The sequence below is a fragment of the Theropithecus gelada genome, chromosome 1, assembly GCF_003255815.1.
Source record: "Theropithecus gelada isolate Dixy chromosome 1, Tgel_1.0, whole genome shotgun sequence".
Classification (NCBI taxonomy): domain Eukaryota; kingdom Metazoa; phylum Chordata; class Mammalia; order Primates; family Cercopithecidae; genus Theropithecus; species Theropithecus gelada.
The window spans coordinates 215,849,848-215,868,739 of record NC_037668.1 but is presented as its reverse complement, the minus strand read 5'-3'; the positions used below and the strand labels follow the sequence as shown (position 1 = coordinate 215,868,739).

General features: G+C 46.4%; 1 pseudogene; it reads right to left on the bottom strand.

The window, feature by feature from the left end:
• Positions 1 to 4,786: 4,786 nt before the first annotated feature.
• Positions 4,787 to 7,958, bottom strand: LOC112612164 (annotated as a pseudogene).
• Positions 7,959 to 18,892: the final 10,934 nt, after the last annotated feature.

Sequence of the window (18,892 nt, the reverse complement as noted above, 5' to 3'; positions counted from 1 at the left end):
TATTATATATTATCTATATTTTATATTATAGATAATATATTTTATATATATATTACCCAAATTAGCTTTTTGTCATGTATGTTGCAGATCTATTTCCCCTGTCTGTTGACTTTTGACTTTGAGGGATTTTTCTGTCATAGAAAGTTTTCATTTTTATGGAGTCAAATGCATCAGTCTTCTATTCAATGACTTCGTCACGGGTATGGTGTTCCAGTTTAGGATGATAAAGAAGTTGTAGATATGGATAAAGGGAATGGTTGTACAACACTGTTAATATACTGGATGCCGCTGAACTGTACATTTAAACATAGTTAAAATGGTAAATTTTACGATATGTATATTCTACCACCAAAAAAGGACCAGGCTTAGATGTTTACATGTTAGGGGTTTGGAGTACCTCTAACATTTATAAATTAGAGCCCTGGAGGGGGAATAAAACACCCACATAAGAAAATATGGACTTCATAAATCTCCATGGCACCTCACAAGCCCTGCAGCAGAGGCTGTCTGGGAAAGCAGAGGTGGAAAATGTCACAAACTTGAGGTCAGTGTGAGACCTCCCATCCCCTACTCTTGAACCAGATGGAGGAAGGCGTGCATGCAGGCTGACCTGGAGCGATGAGATGGGGGTGGCAGAACAGTCCGCCATGAGCCTAGACCGTAAGTGCTCTCACATGCTCTCAGGCATGTATCAAACCAAGAAAGCAGGCTAGGAGGGTAACACATCCCCCTGTATACAGGGAGCCATGAAATATCTGAGCCAAACAAGTGATCCACAAGAGGACAGAATCAGTGTTACCTTTACACAGTGACCTGGCTCAAATAATTCCAGGTTGTCATTAACCAGGCCAGCTCCTGTTTCTCTCTGAGGTAGGTATAGTAGAGGGGGTACAGTGCAAGTTGAGGATAATGGAATAGAAAGCATGGTAGTATTTCTTCTAACTCTGTTATAAATAAAAAGTAAGGCCAGGCGCGGTGGCTCACGCCTGTAATCCCAACACTTTGGGAGGCTGAGGAGGGTGAATGATGAGGTCAGGAGATCGAGACCATCCTGGCTAACATAGTGAAACCCTGTCTTGACTAAAAATATAAAAAATTAGCTGGGCATGGTGGCAGGCGCCTATAGTCCCAGCTACTCGGGAGGCTGAGGCAGGAGAATCGCTTGAACCCAGGAGGCGGAGGTTGAAGTGAGCCGAGATCGCACTACTGCACTCCAGCCTGGGCAACAAAGTGAGACTCCATCTCAAAAAAAAAAAAAAAAGTAAAAGTAAAACATAAATGCCCTTTCTCAGAGCCCAAATGTTAGGTGAAAAAAGGTTTGTCATCGGAGTCATGTGATGTGGACTTTAGCAGAGCAGTACACACATGGTTGTTTATCCTTTCTCTGCATGCTGTGCGCTTTTCCATTTTATAAGGTATCTGATCCACTCATCTCATCATACTAGCTGCAAACAAGGCTGCTGAATGTCACACCAGGTGGCCACCATGCCTGTGAAGGGCAGAAATGGGACAGCCAAATAGCTGGCAGAGGCCAGCTAGGAAGTACCCGATGCCCTTTTCATAGAGTGCTCCACGCTTAAAAGACAAAATAAGCAAATGCCAGGCTGCCTCACTAGTTATCCTCCCAAATAAAAGAAGTTACCCCTCCAGGGAACATGTGTGTGTACACACCTAAGTACATGCACACAGCTACATGCAAAAGGGAAAGGCTGGGAAGGAACCAAATCCACCTCTGAACACCAGTTACTTCTGGGGAAGGGGCAGGTGAAGCCGACTGTCAGCATTACTCACCTTTTCAACTGATGAGCTTGCATCAGTTTTGGCAATTTTTTTTTAAACAGGCAATTCGTACTCCTTGGGTGATCACACAGGCCCTGCAAGACTGAACCACCAACAACCACCTGCACCACTTCCCATGAGGCCAACTAATGACTCCCTTCAAAGCTCAGCCCTCCCACCCACCTCCCAGTCCTGTCCCATGCAGGGGGCTACTGGCCTCCTGGCACACAGGGGTCCTGGCCAAACCCACCCCAGATTCCTGGTGAAACCAGCATGTATCCAAGGACCTTTCCCCAACCTGGGCCATGTGCCCACTGGATAAACATACCTGTGCTTACTCCCCCAGGACAGACACTCCCTTTTCTTACAGTTGGAATGAGGGATGGGGAGATTTGATGGTGTCCTCTACAGGTTGGATGTTAATCTGATGTGGTACTGTTGGAGAAGCTTGCCTGAGTCGGGTACATTCTCAGCCTGTGGTGTGTGCTGCCTCCTCAAGCTGCAGAAGTCCCAGAAGGTAAGTGCTACTGCAACCCCCACGTCCTGGTGAGCAGAGGTCAGGTGATCTGCAGCCGGCCAAACAGCTGCTAAGTGGCCACAGGCTGGATCTGTGTCTCACTTGCAGAGTCCCTGCCTGGCTGCTGGGGCTGCCCTGGAGACTCATCCTGCCACCTCCTCCTCTTCCCTCCACAGCTATACCAGCTTCTATCCATAGCTGCGCTCCAGGTGGGGAACACCTATAGACGCACCAGGGTGCAACTACTCAAAGACTCCAGCGTGCATAAGGGCCCCTGCTCCATGTTGCTCCTATATCCAAGCCCAAGCTTGTCCAAGGCCTTCAGCAAATCCAAGCCTCCCTGAAATCCCTGCTGGGACCAAACTGAGCCCTATGACCCCCACTATACTGGTTAGCTGCCAGTCCCAGCCCCTGCTCCCTCCTGGGTCCCTGTCTATACAGTCCTGAAGTCCTATAAGAATGTTGAGATCCTAAGCTGACTCTCACCCAAGGTGGTCAACAACCAGGGGCCACCAGGGGTACAGAACATACCCAGAGCCTGTAGGCTTAGTGACCTTCCCCCACTACCCGCCATGGTTGCCAGGCTGCAAGGGGGACTCCAGAAACTTGGGAAGCCCGGGCCTGCAGCTGGCATATGAAAAAGAGGCCTGGAAGATCATCACCGTCCATGAAGCCCCCAGATGGAACCAAGTAATTGGGAAATACATGGATGCCAAGCCTGACCCCCACTCAGACCCCGGTGGGAACCACAGCAGTGACTTGCCCTCTCTGCCACTCTGGCTGTACCACTGGAGGGGGAACATCGGGCCCCATGGGAGAGTGGAGACACTAGGTGTGGGCAGAGTCCAGTGGTCACTGTAGGTGAACCTTCCCAACCAGATCCACGCAATGCCATCTCAGGCAGGTGTACACCTGGGCTGGGCAAGGACACCCCTCGGAGGGTGACAGCCACTGAGGAAGGCAGTCACAGAGGCCCCTTTTCCTGTTCTGAGAACAGGTTGGGGGAGTAGAGGGGAATCTCCCCCACCTCCAAGCTGCTTCCAGGAGCTACTTCAAGATGAGGTACTCCCCTGCCTGCCTGTTCCCGTTTGGCCCAATGGGCCATTGCAAACATTCAGAGAACAAAAAGGAGCCTCACCCATTTTCCCTGACACACCAGAGGCAGGTGGATAGGCCCAGGGGACCTGGGGTGGAACCCGTAATGTCTGCCCATCCCCAGGCTATGCTGGCTTCATCTTTGTGTGATGGGGGTGGGGGGAATTACCAAGAGAACATCACACAGGCCATGGATGAGTTCTGCAAGAGCCAGGTAGAAGAGCACTGTCCTGGTGGTGCCCAGCACCCAGCTCACACACATCTCTTATTTGACAGCTTCCCCAAAGCAGGCCTTGAAGTCCAGGCTCCTTGAGAAGCCTGGGGAGGAGATTTTGCAGGGCTAACGGGTCTATCCCCAAAGGTGCCGCCCTCACCAGTCTCATCCTGACAGTCTCGGGTTACTTTTGCCCTGAGATTTTGGAGTGGGGGACAGGGAGACAAGAGACAGTGTCAGTAGCCAACCTTCCAGAGAGCATCGGCCCTCCAGACTGGGGCGGGTCAGACCTCCACTGGGCATTTTTCTCCTCACTGGTTGCCATTTGGGGGAAACAGCACTTGTGAGCACCTGCCCGTCTCCTCAGGTCCTGCCCAGAAACCCCACCTGTGCCTTTGGAGAGAGACTGCCCCGAACACACAGCCCCAGCAACTGCATCTGTGGCCTCCAGGGCTTAATCCCCTTCTCCATGGGGTTCAGTGCCTGTGAGTACACAGTGGGCTTGATTCCTGCCCTCTAGTCCCTGCCAGATACCCCATGCCCACCTCATTAAGAGAATGAGGCCACACGGACACACACAGGCCATCATGGTGAGGGGTGCCTGGGGCCCTACTTGCTCACTCTTTGTTGCCGGCTCAGGGCCAGCTGTCTGGCCACATTCCTACCCTAAGGTGGGACGTTGAGGACATTGTCTGGGCTCACTGACCACTTCTAAAGTTCCAGAAACAGAGGGCCAACTGGTCCCCTGGAAGTTCGGTACATGGGGTAAGCCAAGGCTCGCCTTCAGGAACAGGTTTCCTACCACATAGCTGCCCAAAGCCCAGGGCAGCCTCAGGTTCACGTGAAGCCTTCCTGCCATGTCCACAGCCCATGCTGACCCCTCCTGGAGCCACTGGAATGCTTGTTCCTGGGCATGTGATAAGCCCAAGACAGCTGCAGCCTTGCAGGACCTCTCTGCCCATCTGGCAGCGGCACCCAGAGGGCCAATAGAAAAGAAGTAGGAGGTGAAACCAGATGCCGTAAGGATGCTTTATCAGGTAAAATCACATACTATGAAAATGCTTTAAAGTTCAACAGAAGGAGATATAAAGACACAAAGAAAAATTGCGTAGTGACACATGGCTATCAGAACACACTAAAGAATCCACAGTGCTTCCCCCCTTTACCCAGAAGAGAAGCTGCTAGGCCACCTCCTCCTCAGCAGACTCCTTGAACTCCTCCTCCTCGGCGTGGTGTCCTGGCACTGCTGGTACTCTGCCATAAGATTGTTCACGTTGCTCTCGGCCTCGGTAAATTCCATCTCATCCATACCCTCGTATGTATACCAGTGGAGAAAGGTCTTGCACCTAAACATTACTGTGAACTTCTCCATAATACGCTTGAACAGCTCCCAGATGACCGTGTTATTGCTAATACCAGTGGCTGATATTTCTAGCCCCTTGGGTGGGGTGTCACAGGCGGCTGTTTGTACATTGTGAGGGAGCCGATGAGCACAGTGGCTGCTGTTCTTTTGAAGATTGAGCATCTGTTCATCTACTTCCTTCATGGACATGCTACCTCTGAAAATGGCAGCCACCGTTAGGTAGCAGCCATGACGGGGGTCACAGGCAGCCATCACATTCTTAGCATCAAACATCTGCTGGATAAGTTCAACCACCGTCAGGGCCTGGTAACTGCCGGCTGCCCCAGTTGGTCAGTGGAGCAAAGCTAGGCATGAAGAAGAGCAGCCGGGGAAATGGGACTATGTTCTTGGCCAGCTTGTGCAGGTCAGCATTCAGCTGGCCTGGGAAGCGCAGGCATGTGGTGACCCCACTCATGGTAGCAGGTACCAGGTGATTCAAGTCACCATAGGTGGGTGTGGGCAGTTGTAGGGTTCTGGAACAAATATTGTACAGTGCTTTGTTATCAATACAAAAGGTTCCATGTGCATTTTCTATGAGCTGGTGGATTGAGAGGATGGCATTGTAGGGCCCCACTACGCTGTCTGACACCTTGGGCAAGGGCAGGACGCTGAATGTGTTTATGATCCTATCTGGGTACTTCCTGCATCTTACTGAGCAGAAGGGAACCCATCCCCCACCCAGGGAGTGGGCCAGCTGGAAACCCTGCAGGCAGTGACAGCTCTCAGCCTCCCGCCTCAGTGTCCATCCCCGACTCCATCAGCTGCTCACTTTTTGGATAGTACCCCGTGGCCCAGTTGTTCCCGGCCACACTCTGACCTGTAAGACAGTATAGCCAGTCACTCGACGGCCAGGTATATGCTCAGCAGTGGTCACTGCCACAATGCAAAAAAGGCCAAGTGTCATGCGTGAGGTGAAAGCACCATTCACCGTACACATGGAGCAGGTGGACCCCCTCCCCTAAAGTTACAGGACAGCAGCACCCCTGTCAGAAATTAAGCCAGTAAAGCACCAAAAGCAATAGGAACAAAAGCCAAAACTGACAAATGGGATCTGATTAAACTAAAGAGCTGCTGCACAGAAGAAACTGTCAGAGTGAGCAGACAACCTACAAAATGGGAGAACATTTTTACAATCTATCCATCTGACAAAGGGCTAATATCCAGAACCTACAAAGAACTTAAGTTTACAAGAAAAAAACAACCCCATCAAAAAGTGGGTAAAGAATATGAACAGACACTTCAAGACATTTATGCAGCCAACAAACATGAAAAAATGATCATCGCTGGTCAGAGAAATGCAAATCAAAACCACAATGAGATATCTCACGCCAGTTAGAATGGCAATCATTAAAAAGTCAGGAAACAACAGGTGCTGGAGAGGATGTGGAGAAATAGTAACACTTTTACACTGTTGTTGGGAGTGTGAATTAGTTCAACCATTGTGAATGACAGTGTGGCGATTCCTCAAGGATCTAGAACCAGAAAATACCATTTGACCCAGCAATCCCATTACTGGGTATATACCCAAAGATTATAAACCATTCTATATAAACACATGCACACATGTTTATTGCGGCACTGTTCACAATAGCAAAGACTTAGAACCAACCCAAATGCCCATCAGTGATAGACTGGATAAAGAATGTGGCACATATACACCACGGAATATTATGCAGCCATAAAAAACGATGAGTTCATATCCTTTGCAGGGACATGAAGCTGAAAACCATGCTCAGCAAACACAAGAACAGAAAACCAAACACTGCATGTTCTCACTCATAAGTGGGAGTTGAACAATGAGAACACATGGACACAGGGAGGAGAACATAAGGCACAAGGGCTTGTCAGGGGGTGGGGGAAGAGGGAAGAGACAGCATTAGGAGAAATACCTAATGTAGACGACGGGTTGATGAGTGCAGTAAACCACCATGGCACATGTGTACCAATGTAACAAACCTGCACGTTCTGCACATGTATCCCAGAACTTAAAGTATAATAAAAAATTTTAAAAAAAAAAAGAAGGAAAGAAATTAAGTCAGGAGCCAAACCTGAGACAGCCTAACAACAGACCTCGCTGCAGGTGGCTCCTGCCCATTCCCAAGGAAAGCAGCAGCCACGGCCCCCACTCAGCTCCCTGCAGGGAGGTTACATCAGCAGCTCCTCTCCTCGGGCAGACACCTGGGCCTTGCTCCCAAAGCCCGTTGAGGAGAGGGAGATTGAGAACTCAGAGGACAGGAAGGTGTTGAGGGGCCCTGGCTCCACAGTTCCCACAGCCATGACCTTGGGGGCACTCCTTGACTTTGAGCTGCCCTGGCTAAGGAGCCACACCCCAGTCTCTACCCACAACTCACCGAAAATGAAGTTGTCCTGCCTGAAGGGCCCGGAGCGCACAGAGTTCAGGGTGCTCGGCTCCAGATCAACTAGCACAGCGCGAGGCACTTACCTGCCACCTGAGGGGGGCAGAAGGGCATCAGTGAGGGGAGGGCCACTGTGCCCAGGAGGGCAGTGGGGGAAGGACTGGGGTCTCACCGCTGGCCTCGCACACTACAGCAGCAGGTCCCTGTCCCCGTGGTAGGTGCCAGCGGAGTCGATGGCATGTTCATCAGAGATCACCTCCCAGAACTGCGAGAGACACGGGGGCCAGACAGGCCAGGGCTGAGTCAGGACAGAGAGCTGGCGGCTGCCCAGCCCCTCTCCCACCCTCTCCCCAGGCCACCGGGTCCCTGGGGGTCCGCCCTGGCCGCCAGGCCAGCCTCCCAGCTCCACCGGGCCCGGGGCAGGGAGCCCAGGGGTGGCAATGCAGGGGCGCCGCCCTGCCACTGCCAGCAGCTTCCGCAGCCACCTGGCAGGCCCGCACTGGGCCCTCAAGGGCCCCCCACCCCCACGCCAACCTTGATGCCGATTTGGTTCCCGCACTGCCCGGCCTGCGTGAGCACGATCTCCCTCATGGCCAAGGCGGGACTAGGGTAGCAGGAGAAACGCGAGGAGGAGGAGCGCAATGATAGGGCCTGCGTTCCACCAACACTGAAATAGACCCGTGCCCACCTCCCCCAGCCTCGGGTTGGGCTCCCAGAATAAGCAACAGCTTTACTTCCACACACCTGTGAATCCCTTGGCGTTTAATATCTGTTGGAGAGCTCAGGTGACCTTGCCGTGGTCCTTTCCAGGCTGGGGAAAGCGGGTCGGCTGGGGAAAGCGGTTCAGCTGGAGAACTTCCTCCCACGTCTTTAGTAAGACTACATCCCTCCACGTCTTTAGTGAGCTGAAACTGAATTTTCCTCCCCTGTGGGAGGGAAGCCTCGTGTTTCCATATTCACAGATTGCTTTCGCACCTGTCCTAGACTGAGGGCATATTTTGTAATTGATGAATCCTTTCATCTGTTAGGAGATCTGTGGTTAGGAAAGGCCTTCCATATGACTCAACAGTTTTCCTCTGGAGCAGTTCAAACCCGCAGTAAGCTATGGGTGTTAGGGATAGTCAGGCCTCTGACTTAGCTAGAGTCTTCTTTAGAGTATGACTAGGCCTTTCACCTGTCCACAGGGCCGTGGTCTCCACGCACAGTGAAGGTGATATTGGATTCCTAAAGCTGAGGATAGGTGTTGGGACACGCCTGCTGTGAAAGATGGGCCACTGTCACTTTGCAGGCTTTTGGATGATCCAAACTGAGGAATTATTTCTTCCGGTAAACACTTTTCAGATAGGGTGGGGAATGCCTCGATTAACCAGTGAAGGTATCAGTGAGCATTAGCAAATATTTGAATCCCCTGCAGAAAGGGTAGTGAGTAAATTAGAGTTGCCAGTCCTCACCTGGCTAGGTTCCTCAGTATTGGACAGGTTTAACTGGAGGAGTAGAAAATTGCTGGCTGTTTGGGTTGTTTCAGGCACAGAGCTTACAGGGCTGAGTCATCTGTTTTAGTGTCTTGAAAAGATTTATCCCCATAAACGAATGAGACATTCACTGAAACAAAGAATCCTTCTAGGGTGAAAAGAATCATGAAAGTGGTGAATTACTTTCCTATGATTGGTACTTGGCATTAGTAATTTATTACCATCAGTCAGCCAGCCAGAGGGGCCCTGAACTAAACTGCAATCCCTGGCCCAGTTTAGTTCTTCAGAGAATTCTGGCCCAGCTCTACATGTGCTGACCGGCGTGCCCATCAGCTTCATTGCCCCTTTCAGTGCAGTGGCCTTGGCTGCCGCATCTGTGAGAGCATTTCCTTTTACATGGTCAGTCTCTCTTTTGATGTCATCTGCAGTGAATTGGAGTCACTTTTTTTTTTTTTTTTTTTTTTTTTTTTTTTGACAGCAAAGCAGCATTCTAACAAACTCAAAACCTGAGTGATATTGTCTGGAAAAGCCCTCGGTGGTCAGGAGTCCCTACCCATTCCAAATTGCAGCATAAGCACAAAACGCTAAAATATCACACTTGGAATCAGTGTCAATGTTAACTTTTAAATCCCTTCCCAACTGCAGGGCTCTAGTAAGTTCAATTAACTCAGCTTTTTGAGCTGACGTAGAGGCCAGCAAGGTTTGTGCCTTGATTCTCTTGTGCTGACTAATGATAGCATATCTAGCGCTCCTGTTTCCCTGATGCATAAAACAACTTGCATCTCTTCCTTGGGATGGTCAAGGGGCTCATCTCTCTTCAGTCTGGCCTGCTAGAATAACTTTGTTTCATAACCTGTGACATGGTTTGGCCGTGTCCCCAGTCAAATCTTATGTTCGGTTGTAGCTCCCGTAATCCCCATGCATTGTCGGGGGGACCCAGTGGGAGGTCATTGAATCGGGGGTGGGTCTTTCCCATGCTGGCCTCACGACAGTGAATAAGCCTCATGAGATCCGATGGTTTTTTTGTTTTGCTTTGTTTTGCTTTTTTGAGACACAATCTTGCTCTGTTGCCCAGGCTGGAGTGCAGTGGTGCCATCTCAGCTTAATGCAATCTGTCTCCTGGGTTCAAGTGATTCTCCTGTCTCAGTCCCCCGAGTAGCTGTGATTACAGGCGCCCACCACCATGCCTAGCTAATTTTTGTATTTTCAGTGGAGACAGGGTTTTACCATGTTGGCCAGGCTGGTCTCGAACTCCTGACTTCAGGTGACCCACCCTCCTCGGCCTCCCAGAGTGCTGGGATTACAGCTGATGGTTTTATAAAGGGGAGTTTCCCTACACAAACTCTTGTACCTGCTGCCATGTAAGAGATGTGACTTTGCTCCCCATTTGCCTTCCGCCATGATTGTGAGGCCTCCCCGGCCATGTGAAACTGTGAGTCAATTAAACCTCTTTCCTTTATAAATTACCCAGCCTCAGGTAAGCCTTTATTAGCAGCATGAGAACAGACTAATACAACCTGTATGCCAGAAAGGCTGGGAGCACCTATGGACTCTGGCAGATAAGTGGCTGGGTTTATGGTTTGGCAGACTTTAAGGGTTATGTCTGGAGTGTCTAGCAATAAGGCCTGATACTTTAATAAATGTTCCCCTATTATCCACTGGTGCCCTTTAGCTTCTAGGACCACCTTCCCTTGGTGTGGGGTCAAAAACCTTTAGGGGCTATCCTGATGTTAGTTTGTTAGCTTTGCCTACTAGGAAAGTTGTAGCAGCAACAGCTCTAAGACATCTAGGTCACTCTGAGGCCACCTGGTCTATCTGCTTAGAAAAGGAGGCTGCTGGCCTTGGAATGTTCCCCCGTTTGGGGACAAGATTACCCAAGGCCTATGCCTTGCTTTTTGGCCACATAAATTAAAAATGGTTCATCCAACTTGGGAACTCCCAAGGCTACAGCAGAGCCCAGTTTCTCTTTGAGAGTGTTGAAGATTTGCTTGCAGTTCTCATTACGTTCAAGAATCTCTAAATCTTTCCCTTTTAGTGTATTATATAAAGGCTTGGCTACATGTCCAGATCTGGGCACCCATAAGCAGCGGTACCCAGCCATCCCCTAAAAATGTCCACAGTCATTTGTTGGACTGGGACTTCTGGATGACTAAAAGACTTTTTTTCCTTCTAGGGATGTTGATCAGTTCCAGGGGTTAAGACAGATTCCAAGTATTTGAGTCTTTGAGTAAAAATCTGAGCCCTGTATGCGATACCCTAAATCTGCTACTTCCCAGGAAATTTATCAATTTAACAGTATTATTTTCCAAGTCTTCTTTAGTTGGGCTAGCAATGACCAAGTCATCTACACACTGAATAATTGTGCCCCTTTGCAGTGTAGATTTCTTAAGTCCTTAGCTAGAGAATTTTCAAATAAGTGGGGGCTACCCCAGAACCCTTCAGAGAGGACTGTCCAGGTGCGTTTTGAGGCTGAATGAGTATCTGGATCAGTCCATTCAAAGGCAAACATATCGTGAATCTGGATGCATTGAGATGCAGAAAAATGCATCTTTCAGATCTAAGAATGTAAACCAGTTTTCACATCCCTGGGACTTGGGTAAGGACTGGGGACAATGAGGTGTATGGAGACAACAACTGCATTTATTAATCCTCTAAGATTTCTGACAAATCTGTACTTGCCATTAGGCTTTTACTCTGGTAACATGGGAGTATTATAAGGAGACTCTCATGGCCTTAATAAGTCATATGGCAAGAATTTGGCAATGAGGGGTTGAATTGCCCCTCATGCTTCTTGCCTTAAAGTGTACTGTCTCTTCTGATGTCAAGGAGCACTAGGCTGAAGTTGGATTTGAATGGGGGAGGTGTTAGTGCATTTCCCAGAGCCAGCGTGGCCCAAACCTCAGAATTTACTTGAGACAACACCTCAGGTGGTAAATGTGACAGCTCATTCTTAACTTATTTTTTCCCCCTGAGGGGTCAGGAACAAAAGTAACACTTTCTCTGCTTTATGATCTGTGAAGGTCACCATGGCTTGGACACCTGAGCCAATAAATCTCTCCCCAGTAAGAGGTCAGCCAGCCAGAGGGGTAGAGGGGTCAATATGAGATTTGAGTGGGGACACAAAGCCTAACCATATCATGTAGCTATTAATCCCTTTTCAGATGAGTAATTTACAAATATTTTCTCCCATTTTTTGGGTTTTCTCTTCACTTTGTTGATTGTTTCCTTCACTGTTAAAAAAAAAAAAAAAAAAAAAAAAGCTCTCTGACTTGCTGTAATCCCATTTGTCCATGTTTGCTTTGGTTGTCTGTGCTTATGGGGCATTATTTAAGAAACGTTTGCCCAAACCAGTGCCCTAGAGGGCTTTCCCAGTGTTTTCTTGTAAAAGTTTGATAGTTTGAGGTGTTAGGTTTAAGTCTTTAATCTATTTTAATTTCATTTTTTTTATATGTGGCAAGAAATAGGGTTCTAGTTTCATTCTTCTGCCTATGGCTTGCCAGTTTTTCCAGCCTTATTTGTATGAAGAAATTGTCTTATTTTTCATTGTATGTTGTTGGCATTTTTGTTGAAAAGTTTACTGTAGGTGTTTGGGTTTGTTTCTGGGTTCTCTAGTCCATTGAAATTGTCTTTATGTCTGTTTTTATGCTAGTGTCATGATGTTTTAATTACTGTAGCTCAGTAGTATAATTTGAAGCCAGGTAATGGGATTCCTCCAGTTTTGTTTTATTTACTCAGCATAGCTTTGGCTATTATGGTGTTTTGTGGTTCCATATAAATTTCAGAATTCTTTTTCTATTTCTGTGAGGAATGCCATTGTTATTTTGATAGGGATGGCATGAAATCTATAGATTGCTTTGGACATTTTAAAAATACTGATTCTTCTAATCTGTGAACATGGAAATATCTTCTCATTTTTTGTATCCTCTTTCATTTCTTTTATCAGTGTTTTTTAGTTTTAATTGTTGAGAACTTTCAATTCTTTGGTTAATTCCCACACATTTTATTTGTGGCTATTGCAAATAGGATTACTTTTTTGAATTCTTTTTCAGTTTGTTGACTGTTGGCAGATAGAAATCCTACTGATTTGTATATGTTGATTTTGTAATCTGCAAATTTACTCAATTTATTAGTTCTAATAGTTCTTTGGTAGATATATTAGGCCACTGTCGCACTGTTATAAAGAAATAATCTGAGACTGGGTAATTTATAAAGAAAAGAGGTTTTACTGGCTCATAGTTCTACAGACTGTACAGAAAGCATAGCACTGGCTTCTGCTTCTGGGGAAGCCTCTGACAGCTGACAATCAAGGCGAAAGATAAATCTGGTGTTTGCACATCACATGGTAAGTGAGAGGGCCAGAGGTGGGGAGTCCTACACACTTTTAAATGACCAGCTCTCATGAAAACTTACTATTGTGAGGATGTCACCAAAGGAAATGATACCAAACAGTTCGCGGAAATCCTGTCCTCATGATTCAATCACCTCCCCACTTAACCCACCTCCAACATTAAAAATTGTATTGCAATATGAGATTTTGGTGGGAACACACACCCAAACTATATCATTTTGCCCCTGGCCATTCCAAATCTCATATCCTTCTCAGTTTTCAAAATACAATCATGACTTCCTAATAATCCCCAAAGTCTTAACTCCTTTCAGCCTTTACTCAAAAGTTGAAAGTCTCATGTAAGACAAAGTTAGTTTCTTCCTCCTATGAGCCTGGAAAATGAAAAACAAGTTAGGTACTTCCAAGATATAAAGGGGGTATAAACATTGGGTAAATACTCCTATTCTAAAAGGAAGAAATCTGCCAAAAGACAGAGGCCACAGAACCCATGCAAGTCTGAAACCCAGTAGGGCAGTTATTGAATTGTAAGGCTCCAAAATAGTTATCTTTTTCTCTATGTCCCATTTCCAGGGTACACTAATGCCTTGGGAAGGTCTGACCTTGTGACTCTGCATGGTTCAGCCCCCACAGCTGCTCTCATGGGCTAGTATTGTGTGCCTCTGGTTTTTCTAGGTGCAGGGTGCAAGCTGTAGCTAGATCTACCATTCTGGGGTCTAGAGGACTATGATTCTCACCTCACAGATCTACTAGGCCATGCCCCAGTGGGAAGCCTGTGTGGGGGCTATAACCCCACATTTCCTCTCTGCATTGTTTTAGTAGAGGTTCTCCATGAAAGCTCCATGAGAGCATCCCTGCAGCATGCTTCTGCCTGGACACCCAGGCTTTTGCCTACATCCTTTGAATAAAGGTGGAGGCTCCCAAGTCTCAACTCTTGTATCTTATACACCCATAGGCCTAACACCACATGGAAGCTATCAAGGCTTATGGCTTGCACCCTCTGAAGCAGTGACTGGAGTTGTAACTGGGCCAATTTGACCTATATCTGGAGCTGGAGCAGTGACCAGGATGCAAGGAGCCATGTCCCAAGGCTACCCAATGCAGCAGGGTCCTGGCCCTGATCCCAGAAATTACTTTCTTCTTTAAGGCCTCAGGCCTGTGGTGGGGGGCTGCCTCTAGATTTCTAAAATGCCATCGAGTCCTCTTTCCCATTGTCTTGGCTATCAACACTTGCTTTTGTTTAATCATGCAAATATCTCTAACAAGTGGTTGTTCCACAGCCTGCTTGAGTTCCTCTCTTATAAAAGCTTTTTATTTTTCTACTACATGGCTAGGCTGCAAAGTGTTTAAGCTTTTACACTATGGTTCCCCTGTAAATACAAGTTACAGCTTATTATTTTGCTCCAAGATGTGAGCATAGATTGTTAGAAGCAGTTAGGCCACATCTCGAATGCTTTGCTGCTTAGACATTTCTTCCATCAGAAACCCTAAATCATCACTTTCAAATTCAAACTTTTATATATCCCTAGGCCATGAAAGCAATTCATCCAACCACTTTGATAATACATAACAGGCATTACCTTTGCTTCAGTCCCAAAAAGTTTCTAATTTTCATCTGAGACCTCCTCAGCCCAGCCTTCACTCTCCAGATCACTAAGTGTATTTTGTTCACAGCTATTCAACCAGTCTCTAAGAAAATCTCAACTTCACCTCATTTTTCTGTCTTCTTCTGAGCTCCAAAACTCACACCTGTAATCCCAGCACTTTGGGAGGCTGAGGCAGACAGATTACTTGAGGTCAGGAGTTTGAGACCAGCTCAGCCAACATGCTATAACTCCATCTCTACTAAAAATACAAAAATTAGCCTGGCATAGTGGCAGGCACCTATAATCCCAGCTGCTTGAGAGGCTGAGGCAGGAGAATCACTTGAACGCCAGAGGAGGAGGTTGCAGTCAGCTGAGATCACGCCACTGCATTCTAGCCTGGGTGACAGAGCAAGACTCCATCAGAAAGAAGAAAGAAAGAGAGAAAGAGAGAGAGAGAGAGAAAAGAAGAAGGAGGAGGAGGAGAGAAAGAAAGAAAGAAAGAAAGAAAGAAAGAAAGAAAGAAAGAAAGAAAGAAAGAAAGAAAGAGAGAGAGAAAAGAAAGAGAAAGGAAGGAAAAAGGGAGGGAGGGAGAGAGAAAGAAAAAGAAAGAAAGAAAGAAAGAAAGAAAGAAAGAAAGAAAGAAAGAAAGAAAGAAAGAAAGAAAGAAAGAAAGAAAGAAAGAAAGAAAGAAAAAGAAAGAAAGAAAAAAGAGAAAAGGAAAGAGAGAGAAAAGGAAGGAAGGAAGAGAAAAGGAAAGGAGGGAGGGAGAGAGGGAAAGAAAGAAAGAAAAGAAAAGAGAAAGGAAGGAAAAAGGGAGGGAGGGAGAGAGAGAAAAGGAAACAGAGAGAGAAAAGGAAGGAAGGAAGAGAAAAGGAAGGGAGGGAGGGAGGGAGAGAGGGAAAGAAAGAAAAAGAAAGAAAGAAAGAAAGAGAGAGAGAAAGAAAGAAAGAAAGAGAGAGAGAAAGAAAGAAAGAAAGAGAAAGAAAGAAAGAAAGAAAGAAAGAAAGAAAGAGAAAGAAAGGAAAGAAAGAAAGAAAGGAAGAAAGAAAGAAAGAAAGAAAGAAAGAAAGAAAGAAAGAAAGAAAGAAAGAAAGAAAGAGAAAGAAAGAAAGAAAGAAAGAGAGAGAGAGAAAGAGAGAGAAAAGGGAGGGAGGGAGGAAGGAAGGAAGGAGGGAAGGAAGGAAGGAGGGAAGGAAGGAAGGAAGGAAGGAAGGAAGGAAGGAAGGAAGGAAGGAAGGATATTCCNGGAAGGAAGGAAGGAAGGAAGGAAGGAAGGAAGGAAGGAAGGAAGGAAGGAAGGAAGGAGGGAGGGAAGGAAGGAAGGAAGGGAGGGAAATTCCATATTCCTGTGATATTGGAGCATGTGCTCACAGAGCTCATCTTACTGAACAGAACATAGACCACTTTGAATGTCATAGAACTCGAGAGGTAAATCACATGTGGTACAAGTTATGCCCCAGATATAGGCAATAGGACCATGTTATGATGTGTGGTATTTTAAATTTAGTTTGCCAATTATGAAATGTACACTCTATTTCTTTCATTGAAAGATATTTAAAATTTAACTATAATTTACAGGATGAACTGTTCAAACTGATGCCAAATTTGGGAAGAAATGCTCTGCTCAGGCAACAGCACCCACAGCGCATGAGGCCCCGAGGCGTTTCCTCCCATGACCTGCATCTCTCTGCCAGCAGGCTCTCTGCCCTTGTCCTCCATGCGCCACCAAACTGTCTTTCCTATTCCTTCAAGAAAGGAGGTCTGTCTGTTGTACAAACATGGCAATATGGGATTGGAAAAGAGTATTTTAGTCTTTACATCAGGTGGTAGTGTCTGCATATGATGAAGCGGTCTAGCCTGAGATTCTGCATTTTTTATTCTTTTTTTAAGATTCTACTTTTTTTTGTTTTTGTTTGTTTGTTTGTTTGCTGGAAGACAATTCATTCTGAAGATTCTACATTTTTAACAAGCTCCCACATGATGCTGGTGTTACTGTTCTGTGAACTACAGTTGGAACAGCTCACTACGAGACAATTGCTTCTTCTTATTTCACTGAGAAAAACAGAAACAACAAAAAATAATTTTACGCACTCTTACCACTAAATCGACTCACGCACCCACTTGCATTGTGTTCATATGTTCTGCATTCCCTCCTTTTCTACAGGTAAATTATGTTCTTATTGAAAACCAACTACTTGGGAGGCTGAGGCAGCAGAATCAATTGAGCCCAGGAATTTGAGACAAGCCTGGGCAATACAATGAAACTCCATCTCAAAAACAGAATTTTTTTTTTTTTTTTGAGGTGGAGTTTTGCTCTTGTCACCCAGACTGTAGTGCAATGGCATGATCTCGGCTCACTGCAACCTCCATCTCCTGGGTTCAAGCAATTTTCCTGTCTCAGCCTCCCAAGTAGCTGGGATTACAGGCTCCCACCACCACACCTGGCTAATTTTTGTATTTTTAGTAGAGACAGCGTTCACCATGTTGGCCAGGCTGGTGTCAAACTCCTGACTTCAGGTGATCCACCCGCTTCAGCCTCCCAAAGTGCTGGGATTACAGGTGTGAGCCACCATGCCCAGCCAAAAAAGAATTATTTTAATCAAAAAAAAACATATCCACTTGTGAGCAAGATCCCAATTCCTTCCTTCTGTCTCAAGAACATCACTCCAAGATTTGTTCTCACCACTTTCCATATCAGTTTCCCTCTCTTTACTGTAACACTCCCATTAGCATTAAAATATGCTGTAATAGGCCAGGCACGGTGGCTCACGCCTGTAATCCTAGCACTTTGGGAGGCCGAGATAGGAGGATCACGAGGTCAGGAGTTTGAGACCAGCCTGGCTAACATGTGAAACCCGTCTCTACTAAAAATACAAAAAATTAGCTGGGCGTGGTGGCAGGTCCCTGTAATCCCAGCTACTTGGGAGGCTGAGGCAAGAGAATCACTTGAATCCAGGAGGCAGAGGTTGCAGTGAGCCGAGATCACGCCATTACACTCCAGCCCAGGTGACAGTGTGAGACTCTGTCTCAAAAAAATAAAAGAAAGGAAAATAAAAAGAGAAAAAAGCATTCATATATATCTATATATACACACACACACACATACATATATACACACACATATATATGCTGTAATAATTCATTCTTAAGAAAACAGAGACTTTATCAGCAGTGTTTAGGCAAAGAAAAAAGAAACTGTAAAAAGGTAAAAGGAATAGGAAAAAAGAAAACGAGCAACAACAGAAAGACCGTCTCTCCTACCCACAGCCTCAGCCAGGTATCTCCCTCATTTCACTGTTTCCTTTGATTGCAAAACTCTTCCAAAGAATTTCCTATTTCATCTGTAATTTTTCTCCTCCGATTCTCCCTTCAACGGACCCTAGTCAGTCTGTTATCCTCACCACTCCAACCAGACAGCTCTTGGAAGGCTCATGGTGACTTGCACATTGTTAGAGTTCGTGTTCAATTCTCAGCCACATCTCACATGATCTTGCAGAAGCATGTGCCCCTGCCAACCACTCCCTCCTCTGAAAACACTGTCACCTTTGGGCTTTTGGGTTACTACCATCATTTGGTTTTTCTCCTTCTCAAGACTTCTTTATGGGTCCTTCTCATTTCACCAGTCTCTTCATTTCAGAAAGCTCCAGAACTCAGATCTTGGCTCTCTTCTTTTTCCTTTCTATGTTCACTCTTCTATGGTATGCAGCGATATGCTACTGACTCCCCACAATGTGTCTTCTGACCAGACCCCTCCATTGAACTATGGGCCTGCTTACACCGCGTGCGAACTTACATGCCTAATAGCTAAGCCAAAGGTAACATGTCTAAAGCTTCGAAACCCATCATAAATTAATCCATGCCGCTTCAGAGAAGGTGCTGAGTAATGCCAAGCAATCCTAGAAGAGAACATTCACGACGAAGATGTCCTATTATTGATTAAAGGAAAAAAAAAAAAAAGGTGGGTGCAGTGGCTCACATCTGTAATCCCAACACTCTGGGAGGCCAAGGTAGGCAGATCATGAGGTCAGAAGTTTGAGACCAGCATGGCCAACATGGTGAAACCTCATCTCCACTAAAAATACAAAATTAGCCGGGCTTGGTGAGGCACACCTGTAATCCCAGTTG